Raw genomic sequence first — 27483 nt, forward strand, 5'->3', positions numbered from 1 at the left:
ACTCAGGTAGTTTCCCACTTGTTTAATCACATCAATATCAGTGGCGTGCAGCCCAAACACTCTTATATACTGCACACAGATATTCACTCCAGTGTTCAACAGTCACCCGATGGCTCCATACTTTGGTATTACTAACTGAAGAGGAGGAATATAATATTCATTATTGGCCCTCACCATACTATCTTCCACAGCTGCAGCCTCGCAACAAAGGAAGAGAATAATAACTAGTTTTACTGGATATGTCTCTGGTCAAAAATGCAATTTTACTGGAGAAATTGGACAGGATTGTCCTCGTACCTCCTTTACCTTTCCTTCTACCCCAGCACTGTTGCATCGATGCATTTCCAGAGCTCGAGCTTAGCTGTGCCTTCAGCAAGATTTCATTCGAGGACTATTGTCTAGAGGGACTACGACGTTCCGAGGAATCGGATTCGTTGCCTCACGATCCAAAGAACTGCTCTAGTGTCACTTGCTCATTGGAACTAAGGTGCGTCATCCTTCAATGCCATTATCAGTAGCGGCTCGCCCCGCAACAGAGTGGTGAGGCGGGGGGAATGCATGTGGGGGGAGACAGATGACAAACTAAGGAGACACAAAACATTATAAATAAATAACTTACCTGCTGCATCGCCGCTCTCCTGCTCGTTCTCACCAACACTGGCTCCCAGAATCCCCTGCGGCCAATCCTGGTGCTACTTTCATGATGCTGAAAGCAGCGTCAGGATTGGACTGAGCGCTGAGGATTTGTGCTTCCAGGTAGAATGGGAGCCCGTGCCTGCTCTCTCCAACCTGTCAGTGCAGCTGGAACTGGAGAGAGCTTCAGTGTGCGTGGCGGTTTGGCGGCCCTGAGATGGCTGGCCCACTCGTCATACACACTGATACAGTGCCCTGCTCACCCTCCATGACGGGCCTGCCCTCAAGCCTTGACTAGTGGAAGAAAAATAAAACGATAATAAACTGTTGTACTATTCACTCATTTTCAAAGTTTTGAGGCTGATAAGGGAAGCTTTGAACCGCTGCTGGCCATTAAGCAGAATAATGGTTGAAAACGATATTTAGAGATATTGACCAAGTATTGAGGAATTTCCAGCTCCTTTTTAGTTGGGTCAAAGACTGGGGTTAAGCAATGGGACCAGAACTGGTCTAGGCCAGGAACTCTCTTCATGTTCTCTCACCTATGGTGCATTTTGTTATAGTGATGGAACTCCCACCACTAAGTAATGGAGCCACTGTGGCCTACCTTCTAAAAACGCCAGCAGTACATTCTTAGCTGGCCACTCTGAGAGGGGGGCAGAAGTTTCCTCTCATCCTCCATACAGCCTTCCAACTAACCAAGACTTGTAGGTGTTTCCTCCAGAACTGGCAATCTGTTCTTCCCTACTACCTATAATTCTGGAAAAAATAATTCATTGGAGTAAAAGAAGCATCCCTACAATTGACATAGCTCCTCTAGCAAGAATGATTCTGGTCCTGATGCCCGTGTGCAACTTCCGAGTTAACAGTTCATCAAGCAATGCATTCTGATGGTGCAATGTGACCTGGGTTATGGCAAAGAGCCATAACCGTGCTTAGAATGTGCTAAACTAGACCAGCACCATTTGAAAGGAGTTACTGTTTTACCTTAAACCCAATTGTGCAGTTCCTCATTATGCGCTCTGGCCATTGTGTCCCTGCTTCGAACATCACTGAACAAAACAGTCAACTAACGTGGTTGAGAAATTAGCAATGAGCCTCATTGCCCCTGAAGAGACCATAACAGCCACACAGGGTAAAAACGTGGTTAACCCTCCCTCTGGGTTGTTAGGTCGAATTTAATCTCAAGGGATTCCACACTGACACATGCAAACCCTGTTCTGAATTTTTATTAATCAATGTATACAACCACTGGGAATTATACTGTGTCCTTTATTTGTGTTCCTTGTATACATATTTACCATTGGAGCACTGCTTTGACTGCACTATGATCACTTATTGATTGTTACACTTTTTTTTTTTTTTTTTTTTAAACCTTTATTTATGTCAGTCTGGAACAAAGCTATTCAGATGACATCCCGGAGGTTCGGCAGCCAATTAAGTACAACACATGGAAGTGTCCACAGCTCTGGTGCAGGAAAAAACAAAGGTTCCTTTTTTAGAACAACCTAAAATAAATAACACAAGCAAGGCATTATACACAATAAACTCGTGCCAGTTCCCGATGGGGGCGCGGCCCCATTCCCAAAGACAGAACAAAGCCACCGGTCGGGTGGATGAGGGAGAAGCAGAGGCGCTAACAATCTCGCATATTATCCTCATAAAAATCCCAAGTTGGAAGTGAAGCTAGGGGGAAAGTTGCTCCTCTAACGGTTCAGTGGCAGGGGGCAGACATATATCACCCCTATACTGGTTCCATCGCCCCCATATCTTATGCCATTTCTTAGGCCGCCCCCGGGCACTATACACCGTCTTCTCCCTAAACATGCTCCAGTCCATATTTTCCATCCATGCTTCCATGGCGGGAGGTCTCTGAGAACCCCACAGTCGCGCAATATCACGCTTCACCACCATATTTCCTAGGGTCACCCATTGAGTCTGCGCCGCATCATAGTCAGTAGGACCCCAGACATTCAAAAGACAGCGCCGTGCCTCTGGCAGCAGTGCAATGCCTGTGACCTCCTGCATCACAACATGAATTCGCTTCCAGAACTCCGTGATCACACCACATTCCCATATGATATGTAGGAAGGTGCCCACCGTCCCACAGCCCCTCTTACATAAGCCATCCTCGGAGAAACCCATATGAATCAGTCGGGGCCCCGTGACATAGACTCTATGAAGTATCTTAAGCTGTACCAGCCTTAGCCGTGCCGGGATCGCGACCTCCTTAGGAGAGGAGATGGCATACTGCCAGTCCTCATCATCCAGTTCCAGGCCATCCCTAGTCCACTGATCACGCACCCCGAGGAGGAGGTCAGTCCGGACATTAACAAGCTTCTTGTAGATTAAGGAGATTGTACTCTCCGGCATATGGCCATCTAGGATCCGATCCTCCAAGGGAGAGGACTCAGGCACAGTCTCCCCCTCGACGAGGACGGACCGCAGAGCGTGGCGCACCTGTGCATACCGGAAATATTCCGTACCCTCCAGATCGTACTCCGTCCGTAGCTCATCAAACGATTTCACTTGTCCCTTAACCAGCAGGTCCCCCACTCTGGATATCCCAATCAGGTCCCATTTCTCGAACCCCTTCGTGTGCCAAAGTTTCCCCAACACATCTGAGTCAAACAGCGGAGTAGCGCGGGTAAGCCTATCCTTCCAACCCAACGAGTTCGTAACAGCCTTCCACACGTGCACCGCCGTCTTGGTCGGCCCCGTGAGGGACCCATCCATTGACCTGGAGTAGAGTGCTCTAAAGTAATTAGCCCCGCGCAGCAACCACCGATCCATAGCGAAGCCGGGGCTCAGCGCCGGTCCGTAGACGCCGTGGTTGATCGCACTCAACTGGGTGGCCCAATAGTATCTTCTAATGTCAGGAAGCGCGATACCCCCATCGTACCACGGAAGGGTCAGCTTTGCAATAGCTATACGCGGTCGCCATCCCACAGCAGCGAGCGCTGGAGGCTCTCGACCTCCCGAAAATAGCTGGCCGGGACCAGCTCCAGGGTATTCTGCAGGGCATAGAGAAAGTGGGGAAGAGACATCATTTTGAACAGCGCTGCCTGGCCTAGGAGGGAAAGCGGCAACCGCCACATCCCGCCGCAGGCGCGTCAATGGAGGGAGCAGGTTTCTCTCATACCGAACAATTGGATCGGTGGAGATATAGATCCCTAGATACAAAAAGCCATCCCGGGCGATCTGGATCGAGCAATTCCGCGGGAGAACAGGGACGTCTCCACTCAGGGCATACAGATACGACTTACCCCAGTTAATGGTGAGACCCGAGTTCCTACCAAAAGAAGTAAAAATGTCACAGACTACTATGAGAGACTTCCTGGGTGAAGTGAGGTATAGCAAAATGTCGTCGGCATAAAGAGAAATGCGGTCCTCATGATCTGGTGACCATCGGATCCCCCGTATGTCCGGGTGCCACCGTATCCATGCCGCCAGCGGTTCAAGAGCAAGAGCAAACAACAACGGCGACAGGGGACAACCCTGCCTGGTGCTCCTCCCCAGCTTGAACGGGCAGGACGCCCTACCATTGACCGCGACTTTAGCCAAGGGTCCTTCATATAGTAGTCTCACCCAGCCAACAAAGCCAGGCCCAAAGCCGAATTTTGCAAGTGCAGCCCACAGATATGCCCACTCTACCGTGTCAAAAGCCATCGTGGCGTCAAGTGCAGCCACAATGGTCGACACCTGCAGCGTCCCCGTCCTTGCGAGCCCGCCGTGGATGCACCTAAGGTTCAACGCAGTGTTGCGGTGCGGGATGAAACCGGATTGGTCCGGATGGATCAGATCCCCGATCACCCTAATCAAGCGGTTGGCCAGTATTTTAGCGAGGATTTTCGGCTCGGCATTAAGTAGCGAAATCGGCCTATAGGAGCTGCATTTATTCCTGGGCTTGCCATCTTTGTGTATGACCACAATTGTCGCCAGGCGTTGGTCGAATGGAAGGCATCCCATCTCCCGCGCCTCTACAAACATAGCTCGCAGATGTGGAGCAATCTTGTCCGGCCGGAGTTTATAGAACTCAATTGGCAGACCATTCGGGCCCGAGGCCTTGCCCGGGCGCAGTGAACGGATAGCACCCGCGACTTCATCAGCTGTGATGTCACCATCTAGATCTTCCCTGTCTATGTCAGAGAGGCAAGGCAGAGCCAGATCACGCAGAAGTTCACACGAGTCCTCCACCGGCCTGTCCGACACCGAGGTGTAGACCGTGCGGAAATAATCTGCAAAGCACTGGACTATGCCATCCGGCTCAGTGACACTAACGCCACCTTCTGTAACAAGTTCTGGCACCACACGATTAACCCACTCTTTTTTATCCAGCCACGCTATTAATTTCCCGGCCTTGTCCCCAACATCGTACAGTCGCCCCTGCTGCTCCCTACTCAGGGCTTTGGCCGCGTTCGTCACCAGGGCCTTATACTCCGACTGCTTAAGGCTCAATTTATGCAGCGTTGCTGCCGTAACCTCCTCCTTCAAGAACAACTCTAGAGCCGCTATCTCCACCTCAATCTGTGCGACCTCCGCATCCCTCCGACGTTTGGCTGCCGCTATCAAGGAAAGGGCCTCTCCTCTCAGCACAGTTTTAAACGCTTCCCACAAAGACACCGCAGACGTGACCGAGCCTAGGTTTTCCTGGAAGTAGAGGTCGACCGCCTTCAGCACAGCGCTACGAGTCCTAGGGTCACGGAGATACCAGGGGTTAATCGGAGCCACCCTGCCCACCACCTCTCGACCAACATCCATACAGATCCACACCGGCGAATGGTCAGAAATACCCCTAGCCATGTGCCTAGCCTCAGACACAAAGGAGGCGTGTGCAGCCAAAGTAAGTACATAATCAATTTTAGAGAGACTGCCATGCGCCCCTGAGTGGAAGGTGTACTGCCGCTGAGTGGGATGCAGCAGTCTCCAACAGTCAACCAGACCAAGGGTATCCACGAAATCTGTAAGCCATTTCTGCGCCCCCCCAGAGCTTCTTGGCGGGTGTCTATCAAGCAATCCGGAACCAACCGCATTAAAATCGCCACCCACCACCAACATCCCTTCTGGGAGATCCAGCAGAGCCCTCCCCAGGTCCTCAAATGTGGAGGGCTGCAGCGCAGGAGGGACATAAACAGAAACCAGGACCAGCGTCCTGCCCTCCCACCTCCCCGCCACAGCCGCAAATCGCCCCCTTTCATCAACAGTGGTGGAATCAACCTCAAACGGCAGTGAGGCCCTAACAAGTATTCCAGCCCCTCTGGAGCCCGAGGAGAACCCCGAGTGCGCAACGAATTTGTAGCCCTTCCTGTTGAGTGCGTAGCACGTGTTACCTATCAAGTGCGTCTCTTGCAATAAAACTATATCAGGGGAGCATCGCTTCAGAAATTGCAGGACGATCCCTCGCTTAATACGATCCCCTAAGCCGTTAACATTCCAACTGAGTATCTTTAAGCCCCTACCCCCATCCCGAAATGTAAGGAGACCACCACCCCCCCCGAAGAACCGCACTCGAGCTACAGAAGCTTGCATCACTACGCCTTGCAAAACAAAAACCAACAACAACCACCTCAACAACCCCATTCCACCCCCCACCCTGCACCCCTGCGTAAGCTCGAAAAGCCCCCCCAACTTGCAGTGTGCCTGTCACCCTATTCTAAAACTAGTCTACAAAAAGAACCCCAGAGGAGGAAAAAGCTCCCTTCATACCCCCGCCGCCCCCCGGGTTACTACCCTCCCGGAGAGACCGAAAACTGTGATTCACTGTCCTGGGCAAAGTCAAAATGATCTAGCACCAGAGTCCTCACTTGTGTTCATAACCGCCACCTTCTGCTCCACCAGCATGCTCCCCGCCAGCCCGTCGTTCGGGCAATGTATCCAGCCAGTCTCCGACCATGTCCGGTGATTCAAAAAAAATAGTCCGCTCTTCATACACCACACGCAATCTGGCCGGGAAGAGCATGGCGTATTTCAGTTCCATCCCTCTGAGCCTTCTCTTAACCGCCAGGAAGCTCTGCCTTTGCTTCTGCACCGCCTGGGTAAAGTCAGGATAAAAACTCACTGTGGTGTTCTGGAAAGTCATCGGGCCGGACACTCGTGATGCTTGTAGAATGGCGTCGCGGTCCCTGAAATTAAAGATCCTGGCGTCAATCGGTCTCGGAGGGGCCCCCACCTTGGGCCTCCCGCCAGGGACTCTGTGGGCCCGTTCAACAGTAAAGAACTTACTGAGGCCTTTGGGCGCCAGATGGTTTACCACCAAGTCCTCCACGAACAGGTCCACCGACTGTTCCTCCGAGTTTTCCGGGACCCCAATAATGCGCACGTTATTGCGCCGTGCCCGGCCTTCAAAGTCCTCCAGCCGTCGGGCAAAGAGGTCGTTTGCGGACCTCAAATTTCGGACTTCCAGCTGCAGGTCAGAGACATCACCCAGGAGGCCAGAGGTTTTAAGGTCCAAGGATTGAACCCGTTCATTGGTTTTCCCCAGATCTGACCGAATCAAGTTGACGTCGATCGAGATTGTGTCCACTTTATGTGCCAGGGTCTCGAATTGCCGCCCGATAGAGGCCTGCATCCCCTCGATGGCCCCCATGACATTCTGCAGGGCTGGTTCCGTAGCGGGGGGCAAACCATCTTTCAAGGCTTCCAGTGGCCGACCCGATCCGCCCGGTGACTCCTTCTGCTGGGCATAACGATCCATGTTGTTGGTTTGGGTGTATTCTCCCCGCCTGGTGTTCTTGGGCTTCTGTTTTTCGGCTTCCGATTTGGCTGACATCGTGATCTGCTGCCGAAAACAGTCCCCTTGCCCAACCAGAGAAGACAATGCAACAAGTGACCGGCGCGGCTCACTCCCAGGCCAGGGCGCGATGAAATCAGGAAAGCGAAAGCGAAAGTGATGACACCGTCCTTCCGATGGCTTGCCCCTCACACGGCCGCTGTTGTTCAATTAGTGCTCGGGCACCGCGCCAGTGCAAGCCCCGGGCATCTGCCGGGGAGTAGGCCGCAAACTTCCATGTGGCACAACTTCGGCCTCCGGTAGGCGATTTCAGTCCGGACAGCGACAATCACCTCAGCAACGGCTCGCCTCCAATGTTCCGGGTGTTAAAGGCAGGATTCTTCACAGGATATTTGCCGGAGGGAGCGAGGGTCTCAGGAGCTCTGAGCTCACGCGGCCATCTTGGTCACGCGCTAGGCTCCTCCTCCATTGTTACACTTAATTGGAGTGAAAATATTGCAAGATGCAAACGATATCAGTCCTGTGTTTTGTCTTCTTTGAAATTAATGTTGATCCAATAAATATGTCTGAGCAACTCTGGGTTCCTTCTAAGACACATAAGAAGGTACCACTTTTGATGAGTCCCACAGGACAATTACTATATAAGTACATGTTAGTGTGTCCACAGCACTTATTGTGCCACCCATTTCAGTAGCACTTTCAAATATGTCTCATGTCTGCTATTGCAGCCTGTAGCTCAGTTTTAAAACTGCCATTTCAACATGACATATTAAACCATTTGCCATTCCAAAACCTTCCTATTTAATACTATAAGGCACCCTTAAAGCATGTCCTAAATGCCCAGATGGCAAGGTGAATTGTATTTGAAAAGTAGGACATGTGTTTTTAAGTTTTACATGTCCTAGGTCATGAAAAACCTGTAAATTCATGTTTCACTACAGTAAGGCCTATCTGCCCCACTGGATAACATTGGCTTACCTTATAATACATTTAATAAGTGCCAAATTGTGATTGAGAGCAGGTAAGAATATCATGTTTAGACTCCAATGAATTGAAATTTAGGACCCCTTTTAATGGCAAAGTCAGGTTTTAAATCACAGTTCTGAAAATGCCACTTTTAGAAAGCGTGTTCTCTTTACTTTTAGAAAGCTGTCATTTTCCTGTGTTAACAATTTGTCTTTTCTGTCAGTATCCTTGGTCACTTGACAGTGCATGGCTCTGCTGTTGGGTTTTGTGTATTTCTCCCAGACAGTGAGACAAGAGTGGATTCGATGTTGGCTGGATGGGCCAACCTACCAGGGTGGTTGGGGCAGAGCTATTGCCTGCCCCACTTACACTTTTTGCCTCAAGCACAGAAAATGAACCTGATGCCAGCCTATGTCACTCTTGACTTTTTGAAGCCTTCAGGTAGCATAGAGAAAGCCCCCATGTCAAAGACTGGCACCAGGTATACATATTGGACACTCAGACCAACCCTTCAGTACACTTATGAACCTGTGGAAGACTTCACAAGGACTGCTTTGTACCCTAGAGGACTGTACTGATGCCGGCGACCAGAGGACTGCACTGCGGCTTTATGATATATGATATGATAGGTGACTTATAGTGCACAACAGCTACTCCCAGGAGTGTCCCGTGCAGAACATGAAGAGGTCGGACAAGTGAAGATTAGCACTGCACAAAAAGAAACTTTTTTAGTTTCTTCCTAAACAAGAGTGAGTTGTCAACTAAACGGAGCTCCATCGGGAGCTGGTTCCAAGTCGAGGCACCCACAAAAGCTAATGATCTGCCTCCGAACCTTTGATTCAGGTACTTACGTACCACTGCTTGTCATTTACCGGAACAGCGTAGCAATCTGGTAGGGTTATAGAAGCTGAAACTGGCTCTGAGGTAATCGGGGCCCATTTGGTACAAAGCATCATGCACCAGTGTCAGAGCCTTAAATGTAATTCTCTTCCTGATGAGCAGCCAATGAAGTTCCAGCAAATGGCCACTAATGTGCTGTCTTTTTGAAATATTCAGCAGAAGACAAGCTGCCACATTCTGGATCTGCTGTAATTTGTTTAAGAGATATTCCGGCATGCCCAAATACAGGGCATTGCCATAGTCCAATCTGGACATAATCAGATCATATATAATCGTCTTCTTGGCTGAGAAAGCAAGTAGTGGCAGAAACCTCTTTAGTGACTTCAAGATCCCTAAGCAAAGATCCACTACCTTCTTGACCTGCGGACAGAAGGACATTTTATTGTTGAAGGGTATCCTCAAATTTGTAGGCCTGCCTTGATCCCTCCAGACCTGCCTTGATCCCCGAGTACTACCTTGCTGCTACCAGAGGACTGCCCTGCTGATTGAGACTTACCTTGCTCCATAAAGGACTACCCTGCTGCTTGAAGGCCTGCCTTGCTACTTGAAGGAGTACTGGGCCATCTCTTTGAACCCAGCACCACCAGAAGCGTCTCCAAGGGCTAGGTGGCTGGCCTCCTGTGTGAGCAACAGGGACATAACTACCTCCAGAGAACTTGATCCCTGCACCTGGCCTCTGCTGGATTGAGTCCTAACCCCCAAGTGGTGGCCCCAGGCCCTAGACTCTTGGAAGTGGTGTTAGAGGTGCTGCTCCTGCAAATAAGTAATATTCCTCTAGACCTCTATCTCTTTACATTAGGCTTATTATAAGCTCATACATGGGGCGCAAGAAAATACTCTGCTACACACAGTACTAATGTTTTCTATTTTTCTCATTTTATTTCATTTTTATCACTTTTGAATCATTCATCTGATATATTTCTTTTTTTGCATATTATTTCATTTTTAACATTTATAAATCATTACATACAAAGCCATAAAAAATTAACCAACTTTACAACAATATACAAATCTTTTCCAGAGACAAAATTTATACAAAAATAACACACAGTAGATGTATCAATTAAGAACAACATTAAGGTATTCACAACTAATGAGAGTATACAAACTCACCATCCCCCATACTCATGCACACCTCTTCTCATTCCACATCACTTACACACCATACACACATACTATACACCCCAAAACCAGAATACATACACAGATGAAACCATTGGGGTGAGAAACTCATCCCTCAAATTCTGTGCTGTGAGATTGGGCGTTTTCACACAAACTGGTCAACGCACGTTTCGATGGCCTATTTTACTTTTCTCGCCATCTTCTTCAGGACCTGTTACTTTAGTGATTTGTAATGGGCAGGATGATGGGGGGGAGCAACTATTCTGAAATGATAATGCAGAGCATTAATATTGTTACTTGCAAAGAACCCCACAGGAGATATATTACTTTTTCTCCTTAATCTGTCCATATATTGCACAAATGTGCGATACTAAGGAGTTCTCATGAAGTGAGTAGACCCACACCAGTGATAAGTATGGAAAACAAGTGAAGCACCAAGAGCTGTGGTGAAACATATACTTACCCTAACATTTAAAAAACTTTTATACAACATATCTTTCTAAAGTCGCTTTTACAAAAATATCTGTCATTGTTTTACCAGAAAGACATGTGTCCGGACCCGATATTTGAAAAAAGAATTTAATTTGCTCATAGGGAAACAAGGCCAGACACATAAACCCAAAAGAAAGCATGCTTCTAGGGAGTGAATGACGAGACTACAGCTCATTACCGTATGTTTTTTACGTATCAGCAAATACTTCTCCAACACATATTGGTGTGTTGCCACCATCTATTTTCAGATGCTGTTTGCCCACTCTACATAAAGGTACATTGAAGAGAAGACATATACTTCAATTGAAATCCCATATATAAACATATTGCTTAACAAAAGAACATTCAGGTCCTGTATTGGGACAAAATTACCTTTGATTTTTCTCTCTCTCTTTTTGAATAGAATTCCGTAGTCTTACTAGCATCCACTTTAGAAATTGAGCTGCACATGAATATAGTTTTTTTCAAACTAGCATGCCGAATTGGCATATGGTTAATGTTACTACTCCGTCTCTGTTTAAAAGAAGTAGTGAACAGACCATCAGTATGACTCTTGCCCCTCCTAATAATTTGCTAAATTCACAGATGTTGTGCTTCAAAAGACCAGTATAAACATACCTAACCATAGGGGTATTACTGGGATTCACTTATCTTCTCTTATACACATTATAGGTGGAGAGGGCCGTGGAGATGTTCAGTTTGTTCCTCTTTGGCTGGCTCAACTAGAAATAAACATAGAAAGGGGTAAATTTGCCATGAATCCCAACGCTGTATTTGAATACACATCAGCAATACTGGCGATACAAAAGTATTGCATATGCTGTCCCTCAGGACCCTACGCTCCAGGCTACCTAGCTCAGATCGAGATATTACTCTAGGAAATTGGCGAGTATTCCAAACAGCCAAAATGGAGAGAGGGAAACTATATCTGCGTACCTAGCTGCAGTCCTTATTCTCCACGTATCCAACTTCACATGTAACCAAACGAACAAACAGTAGGGGTTTGTTCCTTTGACTCTAAAGGAATCGTGCGTAATGTGAAGCATAACATGCCGGATTGCCATGTTGCTCCAAAAACACCTCTTCAAAATTAGGGCTGCTCGTCTAAATGTTTACCTCTTACATAGGAAGTCCGATATCTAAACAATAAACTGTTCCCCTATTGACTCACATTGTTCCCTTACAAATTTTTTTTTTCCCCTTTGAACTACTGTTGTTACCTATAATCTCCCACGGAAAACCGGTGGTGTAGTCTGTCTTACCTTATGTTTTTGGTGAGTCAGCGTACTCGGCACAGCTCCATATCGTCAAGTCTCTGTTAATGTGCCGTGGTTGGTTTACCGCTTTTATATCCCTTACAACCGAGGCTATTGGGTCCTCCGAAATTGCGGATAGCCACGGCTTATCATGACATTGTCCTTAGTGCGACGGCGCTATATGTGTTTGTCAAATTGAATTTGCAAACCCCAGCGCCATCTTGGAATGGTGTTTATGGTAACAGGTGAAACTGTTAAGTACAATCTCAAAATGACCATTACATCATGTGCTACGACAATGCTTACAGTGTGTAGAAAAAATAGTGAGCACCTAAGCATCACTTTCAACTATATTTATGTAAGTACGACTTCTAGTTCCCATCACATCATGTGTGGTGCACCGCCGTTTTATGGCGTGTAGCAAATGTCAAAATGTCAAGACTCAGTGCCATCTTGGAAATATATTTGTAATGCACTGGTCAAAATATAGACATGCCTATTACCTATTTTGTGATGGATATCTCTACCTGAAAAACACTACCACTTTGTACATATGTGGTTTCTATGTTATATTAATAGTAGGCATCTACCCAATGTGTACATGGGGATGCCCGAAAAAAAGGGTCAAAATGGATAAAAAAGGAGAAAAAAGGAGCAATAGCGCCCTCTTAATTGGCCTTCATCATGGGGAACAAAGTTCCATTCATTTGTTATGCATGGTATTGTCCCTAGCTGGTACTAGGTCAATGGCTACAAGATATGTATGCTGACAAGGCATACCGGCCTGATATATTTTAGATCTTCAATATAATCACAATATCCTAAGGGATTTATCTATAAATAGAGTATAATGTATATGATAGTAGATATCTCCTAGCCATAGTGTTCAGAAATCCTGATTTAGAATGGATCTCATGCATCATCCTGTGTGCCAAATAATTTCCTCATTTAGGCCATTCTTCACCGTGTGAAGAATGTAAATCAAAAATGTTTTGCGGCATTTGCATACATGATTTATGTTTTTCCCTGCTATATCTCTTACCTTCTCCAAGATAAGCCACCTGAGTTCCCTTTCATTGTGCTTAGCCTCAATACAGTGTTGAACCATGGGGCATGATGTTTTACGTGTCGTAATTGCCGATCTGTGTTCACTGTACCAAGTTCTGAACGCGCGGCCCGTTTCTCCGACGTATCCTAGAGAACAGGGACATAGAATGAGATGGACAAGATTGTGACTTCTACAATCTGTAAAGTCCCTTAGTCTCCCTTTCTTTCCATGATATTCCCAATCCTGGGTAACAATCGCGCTGTCACACGCGACACACAATCCACATCTATGGTTCCCTAAGATGGGAGGTCCTGTAATGGTAGTTTGTTTACTGGAGTTACTCTGTCTAGTCCTAGTATGAACTAGGCTATCTTTGAGATTTCTATTTCTGTGGTACGCAATAATAGGTTTCTGGATGGTGACCTGCTCTTCATTTGTGTTTAGATATGCCAATTATTGTCTAGGATCTTTTTGATTTTGAAGTTCAGTGTGGAGTGGTTTATAACACAAATCATTCATTTTTGGGACATGTACTACCTGCCAACAGGGCATCATGGTTGTAATACCGTGCCCTTTTGTAGGCTGTCCTAATCAAACGTGTCGGGTATCCACGCTGTAGTAACCTTTGTTTCAGTTCTGCGCCATTGGCATCATAGCCCTTAAGGGTTGAACAGTTACGTCTGATCCTCAAGAACTCTCCAAAAGGAATGGAGTCTTTTTGGGAATTAGGATGGTAACTGTCGTGCGACAAAATGGTGTTCTTAGATGTGGGCTTTCTGAAAAAATTCACAGAAAATTCTCCCATTTCTCCTTGATGATTATGTCCAAGAACTCCACAGATGTGGTGCTCTTATGACATGTAAATTTTAAATTCACATCGCTGGCGTTAATCCAGTCAATGAACATAGAGAGTGTGTTCTCATCTCCCCGCCAGATAAAAAAAATATCATCAATAAATCTGTGCCATCTAAGGACATTCTCGTAGAATGGAGCAATTTCGGGGGAAATATGTTTCAATTCGTACTCCCCCACGTATATGTTAGCCACACTGGGGGCACAAGTTGCCCCCATACTGGTCCCTTTGACTTGGTGATATAGATTCCCTTTGAAATCGAAGTAGTTGTTTTTCAATACTATTTCCAGACATTCCACTATGAATGCATCTGGCCTTTCTCCAGGTGTTCTATCTAGAAGCGTCCTCACTGCTTCTATTGCCTGTTGTTGTGGGATGTTTGTATAAAATGCTTAGATGTCCAATGTCACCAAGATTTCACAGTTAGAATCATATGGTGCATGTTGCAATTTACTGATAATGTCTCCTGTGTCTCTAATGTATGATTTATACTTGGTAGTTAGAGGACACAGGAACGTATCTATTTGGACAAAGGTTCTGTGGAGGAATTGATGGAGGATACTATTGGTCGTAATTGAGGGTCATAGGTGTTTTTATGCGTTTTGGCACGCCATAAAGTGCCAGAATTACTGTATTAGCTTTGTTCAGGAACTGATATTCTTTCTCACAGATGTAGTGATCTTCATACGCCTTTTTTGTGACCCTATCAATTTGTTCCTGTAATTTCGCGATCACCCCTGATCTAATCGGTCTATAGTGCTCCACCACTGCCAAAATTTGGTTCACTTTATCATCTCAGTATCCATCAGGACTATGCCCGCTCCCTTGTCACAAGGTTTTATAGTCAGGTTGGGGGTATTTTGGAGTATCTGGAACACTAATCTTTCTGTGACTGACACATTAGGTTTGCTGTTATAAGTATGTTTTGTTACCTTATTAATTTCATTCAGGACAGACTTCTCAAATATGGCCACTTCTGGGCCTACCATCTCCAAGGTAGGGGTAAATTTGATTTTGGCTTACATCCTGAGAGGTTCTCTTCTTCATCTACTTCCTCTCGAAGTGAGAAAATAAAATTCAGACTAATTTTCCTGAAGAAGGAAAAGATGTCTTGAGTAAGCTTGAATTTGTTACAGTGAGTATTTGGTACAAAAGACAGCCCTCTGCTTAAAATGGCTGTTTCATCATGACTTATACTATGTGTAGACAAGTTAAAGATAGGTATGATGTCTGTCTTACACTCTTTGTTTAGGTTTTCCAGTACTGATGATTCCTGGTCCTCATATACATTTGAGGAGGTGGAGGGTCCATCTGTTGGTACCCTCTCCTGTCTGGCTTGATGAAACGGGTTCTGTTCTGTCCACGGCCTCTCCCTAAAAAAGGAGATGGTGTTTGATAATACTGTTGGTAATCTCTACCTCTCCCTCTTTGCGGTCGTGGTCCCTGAAATTGGCCCTCATAATTATTTGGGCCATCTCCTTCAGATTCTGATGAGTTGGTATCTGAAAAGGTAAGAACTTTTCTTTTGTTATCATACCCATAGGTTTGGGTCTCATTTTCGTTTTGCCATTCTTGGTAGTAGTTAGTCCTCAAATATGGGTATGCCTTTTCTTGAGTGAACCATTTAATATCATTCTTGAGCTTGTCAGTCTTTTTCTTTATTATATATTCTTAAAAGTCATTTAGTTCGGCATTTAGACTGTCTAGTTTAAGCTTAGCCTCTTCTACCGCTGTACTGGTCTTAAGTTTGTCTTCCAGTCCTTGGATTTCCAGATTTAGGGCAGCTACTAGTTCTCTCGCTGTTTCTATAATTAAAATCATCCAATCTCTGGAGCGCCTATTACTTATATGGGACCATCTCTCAAGAAATGTACATAATTCCACAAATAATGTGGGCACATTGCGTACTCGTAATCCTGACGGAATGACTCCAGCTCGGAGATACTCTAGCATAAATGTCACGTGCGACTCCATTCTCTTACATTTTTTTCTAAAATTGAGTAGTGCCTGCCATTCATTGTTTTCAGTACAAGACAATGTAACCCTCTGATTAGTACTAGTGGTTTCACCTATCAATGCTGTAAAGTCATCATCTGTGAAGCCAAAGGTTTGTAAGACTTCCATTTTAGTCTCATAAATGGTTAGTGGTTTGTATGGACAAGTGTGATCACTCAACAAAGATAAAACTACTTTCTAATGCGTTAAACTAATTATAATGAAAAGTAAAAAATAGTTAAGACAATAAATATTATCCAAAAAGAGTGATACAGCCAAAAGAATCCACACACACCACTTTATCAGAAAAGAGTCAGATCAGAAGATAAGAACACTCTTATGGTAGACACATTTGCTTACCTCATCAAACGGACGAGTCAACCAAAAGATGGCTTGTGATAAAAAAAACACTGTTAACTTGGATAGTAAAGGCAACCCCCTAAAGAACAAATAACTTCAAGGTCAGGGAGAAGGGGGAAAAAACAACAGCAAATAAGTAATATCCCTCTAGACCTCTATTTCTTTACATAAGGCATATTATAAGCTCATACATGGGGCGCAAGAAAATACTCTGCTACACACAGAACTAATGTTTTCTATTTTTCTCATTTTATTTCATTTTTTCACTTTTGAATCATTCATCTGATATATTTCTGTTTTTGCATATTATTTTATTTTTAACATTTATAAATCAATACATACAAAGTCATAGAAAATTGACCAACTTTACAAAAATATACAAATCTTTTCCAGAGACAAAATTTATACAAAAATAACACACAGTAGATGTATCAATTAAGAACAACATTAAGGTGCTGCTCCTGCCTAACCCTAAAAGCTGGGACTTTGAAAAAATGTCACCAAAAAGTGCCGGAAGAACCGACAAAAGACTGTGACGTACCTGCCAGCTGAATCGCCCAAGCTGCATCAACAACCTGCCTGACTTCATTGGTAGGTCTTGCTACGTCTTCTCCACAGCAACAAATCCTGTTCAGCTGGACCTATTGGTGATTATATCCGATTTCATGAAGCCCTCTTCAGCTACAACTTGAAGCCTCATCCAGCTGTTGGTTTTCAACTCCCCAAAAATGTGTCTAAAAAATTGGTAATTGTGCCAGGACAACCTTAATTCTTTTATTGGAGAAATTAAGGGAGAATATTAAAATATACCATCAAATATGCGCATCTATTGCTCTGTAAGTATACTGCAATGAATTTATGTTCATGTCAAATTGCAATGTGTGGAAGAATTACCTATATAGGTTGAGCTTGTATTCATGAGATAGAGCCAACAAATGAGTTCTACACTCTCAAGTTTGGGAGAAGCTAGAATAATAATTTAATCTCTATTTTTAAAATGTAATAAAATTAATCGAATGGTAAAGTTGAACTTTTGTCGAACTCTGTGCCCTTCACTTCTGCTAACCACTAGCAAAGTGCTTGTGCTCCTGTTTTAAACATTGTTGAATTGCCATATTCCTAATTAGCATATTGAACTTGCCTATAATTCACTAGAATATAGTGCAAAGTGTATCCTGGGCCACATGTGGTCTGCAGGACCTATTGTGCCATTCATTACAGTGGTATGACTTCAGGCCTACCCAGTGTAGCATGTCTGTAGCATGGTAAAAACTGCAATTCGACCTGTAAAAATAAACCATTTTACTGGTCAAACAGCCTTTTATATATTAATCAATCACCCCTGTGTAGGCCTTTTTGCCCACACTGCAGTGTGGATGGCATTAAAAAGTAGGACAAGTGGAAGTTCCATTTTAACATGTCCTTACAGTGATGAGCACCCAAAAGCTATTTTACACTGTGGCAGGCCTAGCTGTCACATGTGCAAAGCAATGTGCAGATTATAATCTTATTGTTGTATCCCAGGAAGGTGAAAAGTTTGAAAAATAATGAAACTATTTTTTAATAGCTATTCAAAATCCGATTCAATGATGAAGTCAGATTTTTAATAAACATTAAGGAAAGTTACATTTTCCCTGTCTAAATCTTCTGGAGGTAAATTTGCAATTGCTCTTCAACTTCTCCCACCCAAGGATTAGTATTTGAAGTGGTGTGCAAAAAGATATGAAATACCTTCTAGGAGCCCTGAAATAGGTCTCTGTGATTGACAAGTTGAATGGACAGGCATGACTCCTTTGAGTTCAGCAGAAGAGCTGGGGCTGTAGATTCTCCTTTTGCAATTACAGTGTTAAATCTTGCTGGACTGTCAAATCCTGCTTGACAGGTCTGCTTACATATGGCACATGGGGTGCGAAAATGAGGTGGCAAGACAAGTCTTGTGTATCCACTGTGTGGTTGTTAGGAAACTCTGCTTTTGTCCTACCAGACTTCTTTTTCTGAGATTTACATAAACACTTGGGGCACACTTGAAAGGAAGGAAACAGGGTGGGAAGACAATTCTCCAGTATTCACTGTCTGGTTGCTGGAAAACCCTGCGTTTGTCCTACCAAACATTTCTATCTGGGTTTATTGGGAGTACCATGGCTGCTTCAAACTCGACCCTGCTGTTGGCCTTTGCCTGACAATCTGGGAGTCTCTAATTTCCTCCACTGAGACCCTGGGAGCTTTAGAAGTGTACTCTTGGGGTAGATTAGGACTTTAGAGAATAAAGTCAGAAGGTATATTTGTAAACTTGGATGAATCTGGTTGGTGTATCTGACTCGTGAACAATTGCCATTAGCCATAAATTACACCCAGGTCCCAGGACACCACGACCTTATACTATCATTAGCATTTTAGTCTTTTGTTGGTACTCTTTCTACTTCAAAACTTCAAAATTCGAAAATTCATACTCAGGTTCATAATATTGAATTTATGTAATGTTGGTTCCATTTTGTTTCCTAACATTTGACTTTTCTGGTAGTGCATAAAGCCTGTCTACTCTGTGCCATAGCTACCAGGGGGCTAAACTCACTTTAATGTGGTGACTTTGAGGGCTCATCCCAACAAGGCATATGATTAATATTATGATTATCCTATTTCTTACATTGGTTTTAGTGGTGGGATCCAAGACCTGTGATTTGCAGTACCACAGAGTGATTTATATTGAAATAAAAAATCCCTTTTTAAATCAAACAGCAGAAGTTAACTTTTTGGATCTTTAATTGGTTTTTTAACTTAATTGGGTCATTTTGATTTTTTTCATTATTCATTCTTCCCCTCAATTTTTGCACCTTACGTTTTTTAGAACATGCATGTGGATCTGGCTAATGGGGTAGGGGGCGTAGCATAGTAGAACTAAGAAGGATATGCAAGCAAGGGGGCGGAAGCTGGACAAGCAGACAAGAAGGAGGATTATCACAATAAATTTAGAGCCTGGGAGAAAGTCATCAGCTACAGTGCACCTCAGAGGAGGAGAAAGATAAGGTTGAAGAGGGAAATTAGAAGGACATTCTGTAGGTCTCAGTTCCAGAGAAGTGTGCCTCTCAAACAGCAACATCACCTGCAATGTCCAGGGAAGAGAGCAGTGTGTGTTCCCACAGTTTGCTCCCAATAGAGCTGGGGGACAGAGAGACACAGGGGGCCTTCAAATTGCATTTGGCAGCCATTGCCCTTTAGGAGAAAGGTTTGGCTGTAGCTGCTGACCCGCACAAAAGGTATGGTGCAATTCACAAGTGAGCAGCTTAATAAACATGATCACCCTCCTGATAAAACAAAACCCAGAGAGCCTGTCTGTTAGCATAGATACAGTGGCAGGGCAATAAACGTTGATGAAGTAAGTACATGTAAAATGGGGATAAGAGTCTCTTTTCTAACCAAACTATTTTATCTAACAGAGTGTTACAATAAGTCTTCTCTCCATGAGCTCATTCATGGACCCGTTCTTAGAGCAGGGTAAGAGGGTGTGGCATGCTTTTAGTACAACTTTGAACCACATCCGTATGAGTTTAGTGTTTTCCTTTACATATGATGAGTGCAGTGGGACATCCACAAAAAATACATTTAACAGGAAGAACTTTCTTCTCGCTATCCATATTTTATATCTTCTTATTTCTCCCATGATATGCATAATGTAATTTTAGTTTGAAAAATGTCTGTCCACTAAAGGACATTCAAACATTTGCAGAATAGGATTTCCCAAATTGGATATTGCATGTATCCATAACGTTGATGAATGAATGTGATTAGCCAGTGAGGTAGTTTACTAGTGGCCCTGGTGCTGACAAAAGCCAGGGACCCTAGTTATGGGCCTATGGAAGGCTGAAACATGTTGACCAAGCTGATTATTGGGGTAATTGACACCCCTGTGCATCATGGTCTGTCTGATTTTAATATTCTCCTAGACCCTAACAATAAAGGGGGTAGCATGGGAATAATTTGAGATTAGTAACTCTTGTTTAGGATCCCAAACTCCACTACCAATGGATTCCATCATAAAAACCCCTGTTAGGACAGGGAGTTCACTCACCACTAGATTTTTCTCTGACGAGTGTGGCAAGCCAATGATGTAGCTTGACATCCAGGATGGTGTGTGAGGCCCAGCCCTACAATTTTATAAAAATCCTTAGTTCTAATATATAGGGAGACACACAAGAAATCGGGGTTACCCACATCTGGATACGGTTTCCTCTGGTGGATACCCTCTGTTCTCTCAAGAGTTCTAAAGGACAGGGTTAGTAGCTGGGGCAGATGGTGTCAGAGGAGTGCAGATAGTTTCAAAGGGGCATAGAACAGACAAGCGCCACTGTAGAGGCAGTGAACTGTTCATTTTCTCTCGCCTAAGCAAGGAAGCCAATCGATGGATTCATTAGTCTACACTAGCTCTTTATGCTGGTGGCCTGTTCAGAAAATCTGCCTTTTCTGTGTGGTCATCGCAATGTTTCATCTTTTGCTGGACCCTATATTTTTGCTGGTTTTAGAACTCACTGCACTTCCTACTTGCCAACCCATAGTAAGGTGCCTGTGCTCCATCTTTAAGCATGGTTGAACAATTGGAATGCTTAACTTGCCTTTACGTCCTTAGTATATGGTGCAAAGTGTACATAGTGTCTGGGAGTTACATACAACTAGTGAACTTCTGCACCCATTGTGCCATCCACATCAAAACCTCATTTTTAAATATTATTAAGTCATCTCTATGTAGGCCTTGTACCTCACAAATCAGGGTACATTGTATTTAAAAACAGGAAATTAATGCTAAACTTGCCCTTACAGTGACTAACACCAAAAAGATGTTTTCCACTTTGACAAGCCTAACTGTCCCATGTAGCAAGCCAGAATACAGATTAAAGTCCTGATAGTATATTACGGAAATGGAACTAGTATGAAAAATAATTAAATAACAATTTTTTATAGCTCTTAAAAATCCAATGGAATGGTAAAGCCAGATTTGTAATGAGTATTAAGGAAAAGCAACTTTTAGAAAGTTACATTTACTCTGCCGGAGGGTCCTGGAAGCTAATTAGCATTTGCTCCCCAACTTCTCTTAGCCAAGAATTAACATTTGAATAGGTGTGAAAAATGTATAACATGCCTCCCAGGAGCTACACAATAGGCCACTTGTGATCGACCGGATGACCTGAATGTGCAGGGATGACTCATTTGAGCTCAGCAGAAGGATGGAGGCTGGCAACGTCATCTTTGATATTACAGTGTCAAAACCTGCTGAAGTGTCAAAAACTAATTCACAGGTCTGCTGGGGTTGGACATGGGGCACACTTGAATAGAAGAAAACAGGAAGCCAGGATAATTCTTATGTATCTCTTGTCTGGTTGATTGAAAACCTAGCTTTTGTTCTTCCACACTTTTGGATTTTACTTATAACATGTGGGGTGCACTTCAAAGGAAGAAAACGGGATGTCAAGACAATTCTTATGTATACACTCACTGGTTGCTGGGAAATTTTGCTTTTGGGTTTTTTGGGGCTACAGTGGCAGCTTCAAACCGAATGTTAATGTTAGAGGACAATAGTTTTACCATAGTACATTCCCCACACATAACCCCAGCCCTCAGAGCCTCGGATTAGTGTGGCCAAAGAGTAATGCCAGGCAGCGACTACTCTGAATTGGGAAGGCAATCCATGCGTAGAGTGCGGGCGTTCCCACACATTGACCCATGGAAGAATAGTAAACTTTTCAGCATAGAAAGAGGAGAATGCCTCGGAGGTGTCCCTCCTTGCACAAAAACAATCCTGCCTGCAACAGAGGTCCAAGGGTGCCTGTGTAGGTGTTAGGAACCAATCAGTGCGCCAGCGCAGGAAGAGAGTAGGATTGCGTCATATCTTAATAAATATGGTGCATTCCTGCTCTCTCCCTGTCATGCAGCGCCGCAAGCTTTCTTGCTGCACTGCGCTGCGTTGCCTGCTATTTTAGTAACCCAGGGCCTGGTGTTTACGGGAACATGCAGATTTTGGAATAGTAAACACCAACACCTACCTTCTACCCTGTTACTCGAAATACCTGTGGTTATGAGATATCACAGAGAGGGATACATTCTGTACATCCTTCTAGGGCATTTGTACTCGAGCCCTAACCGTCGTCGGACCTGAACAGGCCCTGCAAAGTTCCCGCGATATTTGCAGCTAATTCCTCGCTTTAACCTCCATTTACCCCCTTGATAAACTCTCATCTCTAGCAATACTGGATGCGTGGGCTCTGTTAAAACTCTGAACTGCCCAGCGTCATCAGTGCTGAGGTTTTAGACTCCGAATTTCCTTTTTTAAATTCTGATTCTCTACTTTCATTAAAATGCATACCATTTCCGTTCCAGAAAATGTCTATTTTTAATCAGATTCTTAAATGTAATGCATTTTACATATTTTTTATGCGAAGATCAGCAGACCAATAGCTAAATAAAGTTGAACTGAAACGTAACTCAATAATGAATTAGACAAGTCACGGATATATTTCAGTATTTATTTCGTGTGAATGGAGACATCATAATTGCACCGCCATTAAGTTTGACAGAGTGGCTTTGAGAATTAGATGCAGAAATGTCAAGTGGCCTGTTTCAGACAGCAGTTGTTACATAGCAATTATATAAATCTATGATTTTATTTCTGTGCAATTTGACCATGGAACACTCTATAGAAATGTGTGTTTGATTAAAAAGAACGGTGATGAACAGATTTTAAAATGTTTATTAGTGCATTGAGACAGATAGAGCAAATTAACAGTTTCCTGAATAAACGTATATTTTGATTGAAAGTGATGCAATATTTGATGAGTAACATTGAAAATAAAATACAGTGTTCTGGGGACACATTTTCTACAGAATCATTCCTTGCTCTATTTGGTTTCAATTTATATTTGCTTATAATTGTAAATAATCTGTTCAATATGAAACGTAGGTCCCAATTACTTTAGATATTTACATGTGTGTTTTGAAAGAATCCTGACTTGACCTCTAGTTTAATCAACAGGATTCATTACCATGCTTCAGAAAATAAACAGATAGCAGCATGGACAAAATAGTAGAGAACGTTTAGTGATCGCGTGGCAATTTTCGAAACAAAAAATAAAGAAGTGAGTAATACGTTTGTTTGGTTCAATATTGAACAATTTTCGTAGTAACGGAGAGCTAGGCCAGACTTGCTCCTGAAACGGCACTGAAGTGGGGTGAAGGGGGAAGGAAAGGGGTACAGTTCAGGGGCGTTCTCCACCCTGTTTTTTCAGAAGGGGTCTGCATGATTCTTTTTCCTGGGATCAGCGCATACAATAACTTTAGGGACCATATTTATGCCCAAGTCATGCAGTGCAGCGCCTTACAAAACAAGCATTTGCAATGCATTTGTAATGCAATAGGTCTCGCATTTGCGCGAGTTTCAGCTATTGGCATTGTAAATGACAATGCCTTTTATTTACAGTTTTAAAAACAAAACATAAATAAAACTTGTCATTTACAATTGTCAATAGCTAAAACGTATGTAAATGCGACACCTATTGTATTACAAATGCTACTTCGGAGCAGGGAGCGCCCGCAGCAAGGAGATGGAGGCCAAACAATTGTATTGGTGGAGAGAAGAGGCAGGGGAGGACGCTCGCATATGTTTTGGGTTTGTTAATGCTAGAAAGAAGCTACAGCGAATCAGTTTATAATGCATTATAGGTGGAGGGTGGAGGAATAGGAGAAAGGAAGAAAGAAACGCAGGAAGTAAGGATGGAGAAAGGAAGTCCGGGGTTTGAAGAGACAAGTTGAAGACTTGGTCAAATTGAAAAGAAAAACAAGTGAAAAATGGAAATGCTGTAGAACAAGCGACACTACTTAGGGGGCGGAGGGGGGGTTAAAAGGGAAATAAAGATGGTAACTGGGGTGAGTGGGGAAATGTGCTGGAAGGGGTGAGAGAGACGGAGGAGAAAGGAGGACACAAGGGTTCTAACGTGAGAGGGGGGAAGCAGACAAGGAGGAGGTGTAAGAGAACTGAATAAGCCTATGGACTGTAAAACAGGAGCACACGGACGTAGCCCGCGCTCTGACCTTGCTGCTGCGCCCATTTGGCGGATTCTGTGCAGGAGTCGGAGGGCACCCAACAGCAGGAAGTTGGTGGCTGCATGGCCATGGTGGGAGCTGCCCTGCTGTAGCCGGTCCGCCATGCTGCTTCTTCCCCCTTTGCCTTCCTCTAAGACTCCTTCTCAGTGCTGATGTGTTTTCAGCTTCGTTAGCTGGCCTCCTTGCTCCTTCGCTTCCCGGGGACAGCTGCTTGTATGCTGGCAGCCTAAATTACATGATAAGCCAGCTATTTAGCTGGCGCAAATAAACGAGCGAGGTGACCCTGAAGCAGGTGCCACGCACAATGCAAGGAAGTGATCGAGCCCAGGAAGGTTTGGAGGGCAGGACCGGGCGGTATGGGAAAGGCCGCTATTGTTAAAAGTGTAAGCACGCTGAAATGCGCTGCAAAGAAAAATAAGCACTGTTTATAAACTAAGAGTGAAAGCGCGCTTCAAATAAAAACAAGCACTGTAAAAACAAACAAGCACTGTTTATTTAACGCTGTGGTCAGGAAGCAACATATGGCATGGCAAACAAAGATGCGGTATGGGGAACGCCGCTATTGTTAAAAGTGCAAGCACGCTGAAATGCGCTGCAAAGAAAAATAAGCACTGTTTATAAGCTAAGAGTGAGAGCGAACTTCAAATAAAAACAAGCACTGTAGAAAAAACAAGCACTGTTTATTTAAAATATAGTGCTCGCGGTCCCGAAAATGAAAGCTTGAAGGAGGCCGTGTCCCTCCGCAAGTAAACGATCCAATCCCGGAGGGCGGATCCAAAATCAGACAGGGTGGCAACCCTCAGTGTAATGATTGCCTCTGGTGTAATCATTACACTGTGTTTTGCATAATCCATGATGCAAAATGCCGCGCACAAATCAAAATTACAGGCAGAGCAGCGTCATGACTTCTGGAACCGTATTGATTCCAAGAAGCCCTCGCATGGCAAGGACAGCGCATGTGCGCTGCTAACGCCAGGCGAAACCTAACAATGGGGGAACCCAGCACTCCGCCGGACCTCGGTCACCATATATGGTGCTTCGCAACGTTGGATTATATTAGTTTGTATATCATACATTGTTAGACAGGCTCCTTTATCATTGACTCGTAAATATTGTAATTCTTTGCACTTATATTCTCTACCCCAGTCCCTTCACGAGCCCTCCTTTGAGCACCCCTTTCACTTCACATGCATTTGAGTAACCATCTAAATTGTATTATCTGAATGTGACCTAATATATATTATCTGAATCTCAAAATCATTATTTTGTTTTGTGACTTTATGTTTAATTTTGGGTGTAATGATTTTCCAATTTTAACCATTCCCGTTTGGACCAATTCTTTTGTGTACCATGCAGTGTAGCGTGGCACTGCTTGACAGGGAAAGGGCAGGAATGCAGTATTAAGTTGATATGGCACATTCCTGCCTTTTCCATTGTGTTGGCACACTTTTGGCTGGCTAGTGCCAATGCAGGCACTCAGGGTGCAAGGATGCCTATGATGTAAGATGGGTTGCTTTATTTCAAGAAGGGACACCTACCTACGCAAAAAACAATCCTGAGAGGCATTACCACTTTGTATGTGTGCCGCAGAATGCAGGACACATAAAAAGAGGAAGTAATGAGGAGAAAGGTATTTCTCCTAGTTACGGCTCACCTGGTGAGGCATTGGTTTTTGGCGCATTCCCAGGTAGGCTACTTCAGGTAAATCTGGAAATGTGTCAAAATCCATGGACTTTGCGCGGGAACACAAACGTAACCCCCATATAAACGACTCCCTGCCACAGAGTAAGGCAACGCAGCGATTGGCACTGAGTTGAGAAGCGTGGCTTCATAAATCTCATTTTGAAGTTGTGTGAAACACAAATGGGTTACAAACTTACCATTAGTATATGGGCTGCAGACAGAAAAACTCGAAACAAAGGCAGTAATTACCTCTTTGTGTTACCGGACTGTGCTGTCAGCAGCACATGCCCTAACATGGAGATTCTTTGAGTAATTATATGTGCTGTAGACAGAATAGACGAAAAACACGAACCGCGTCTGTATTCACCCCAGCACAAAGAAAGGTCGGAAGATTGTGAAGAGGTGAATTTTTCAGTGGCTTTTCTTATCCTGCACATGTATGGTCATCCCCGTTTAGCAGGATGCATCAGCTTTAAAGTTAAGGGAGGATGGTTCACGAAGGCATTGAGCAGTATGTCTGGAGTAGTAGTGCTGGAGTGGTAGTAGTGATCTAATGCTCTTTTAAGTACTTTGATAGTCTGGAGCTCAGACTGACTTGTCAGATGGACAAGCGATTAAGGCCCTGGGGGAGCACAAGGTAAAGGGAAGACTTAGGGTGATGTGAGACGGCAAGGAACACTGATAGGGTCGATATGATATATAAGGATTAGTGGCACGGGGTTGCAGAATTGAAACAGGTGGGAGAGAGGTACAGGTCTAGAATAGTCAGTGGGTTTGCGAAGAAGATGCTTCTTTCAAATAGCACATAACAAAAACCAAAGCGACTGAGGAGGGGCCATGTCCTCTAGCCCCTCAGTGAAACAATACTGTAGAAAATAGCTTCTGTGTGCCTCTCAGGGCTGCCATACTGAGGAGTACCTCATTGACGGCTCTCATCAGCTATGCTTGTGAAGAAAGACTGCTTTGGGACCAGCCATCACAGTCAAATATAAACCTACACAAAACCATGACATTAGTATTCTTATGGAAGGTGACATAAAACGCATTATCAAAGGGTTTTTTGGGGAAAATCTGACTTCTTCACATGACATCCTGTTTCCAGAGGCAGACTGGCCCCCGCCTTTTGTTCTGGCAGCTCCGAGAGTGGAGGAGGTAATTCTCCCTAGTTTTTCACACAGTGTCCCGAAGGAGCATGCGCAACATTTTGCAGAACAGTGGGCATCGGCGCTTGCGCCTGCTTTATACCGTACTCAGGTGGGTTGGGATACAACATCCCCCCATCACAAGATTCCATTGCTGTCCATGCCACAGGCACAACCCCAATATCCCAACCGTAGGGAAGCAAAGGCCCCTGTAGCGG

The sequence above is a fragment of the Triturus cristatus genome, chromosome 5_1, assembly GCF_964204655.1.
Source record: "Triturus cristatus chromosome 5_1, aTriCri1.1, whole genome shotgun sequence".
Taxonomy (NCBI): Eukaryota; Metazoa; Chordata; class Amphibia; order Caudata; family Salamandridae; genus Triturus; species Triturus cristatus.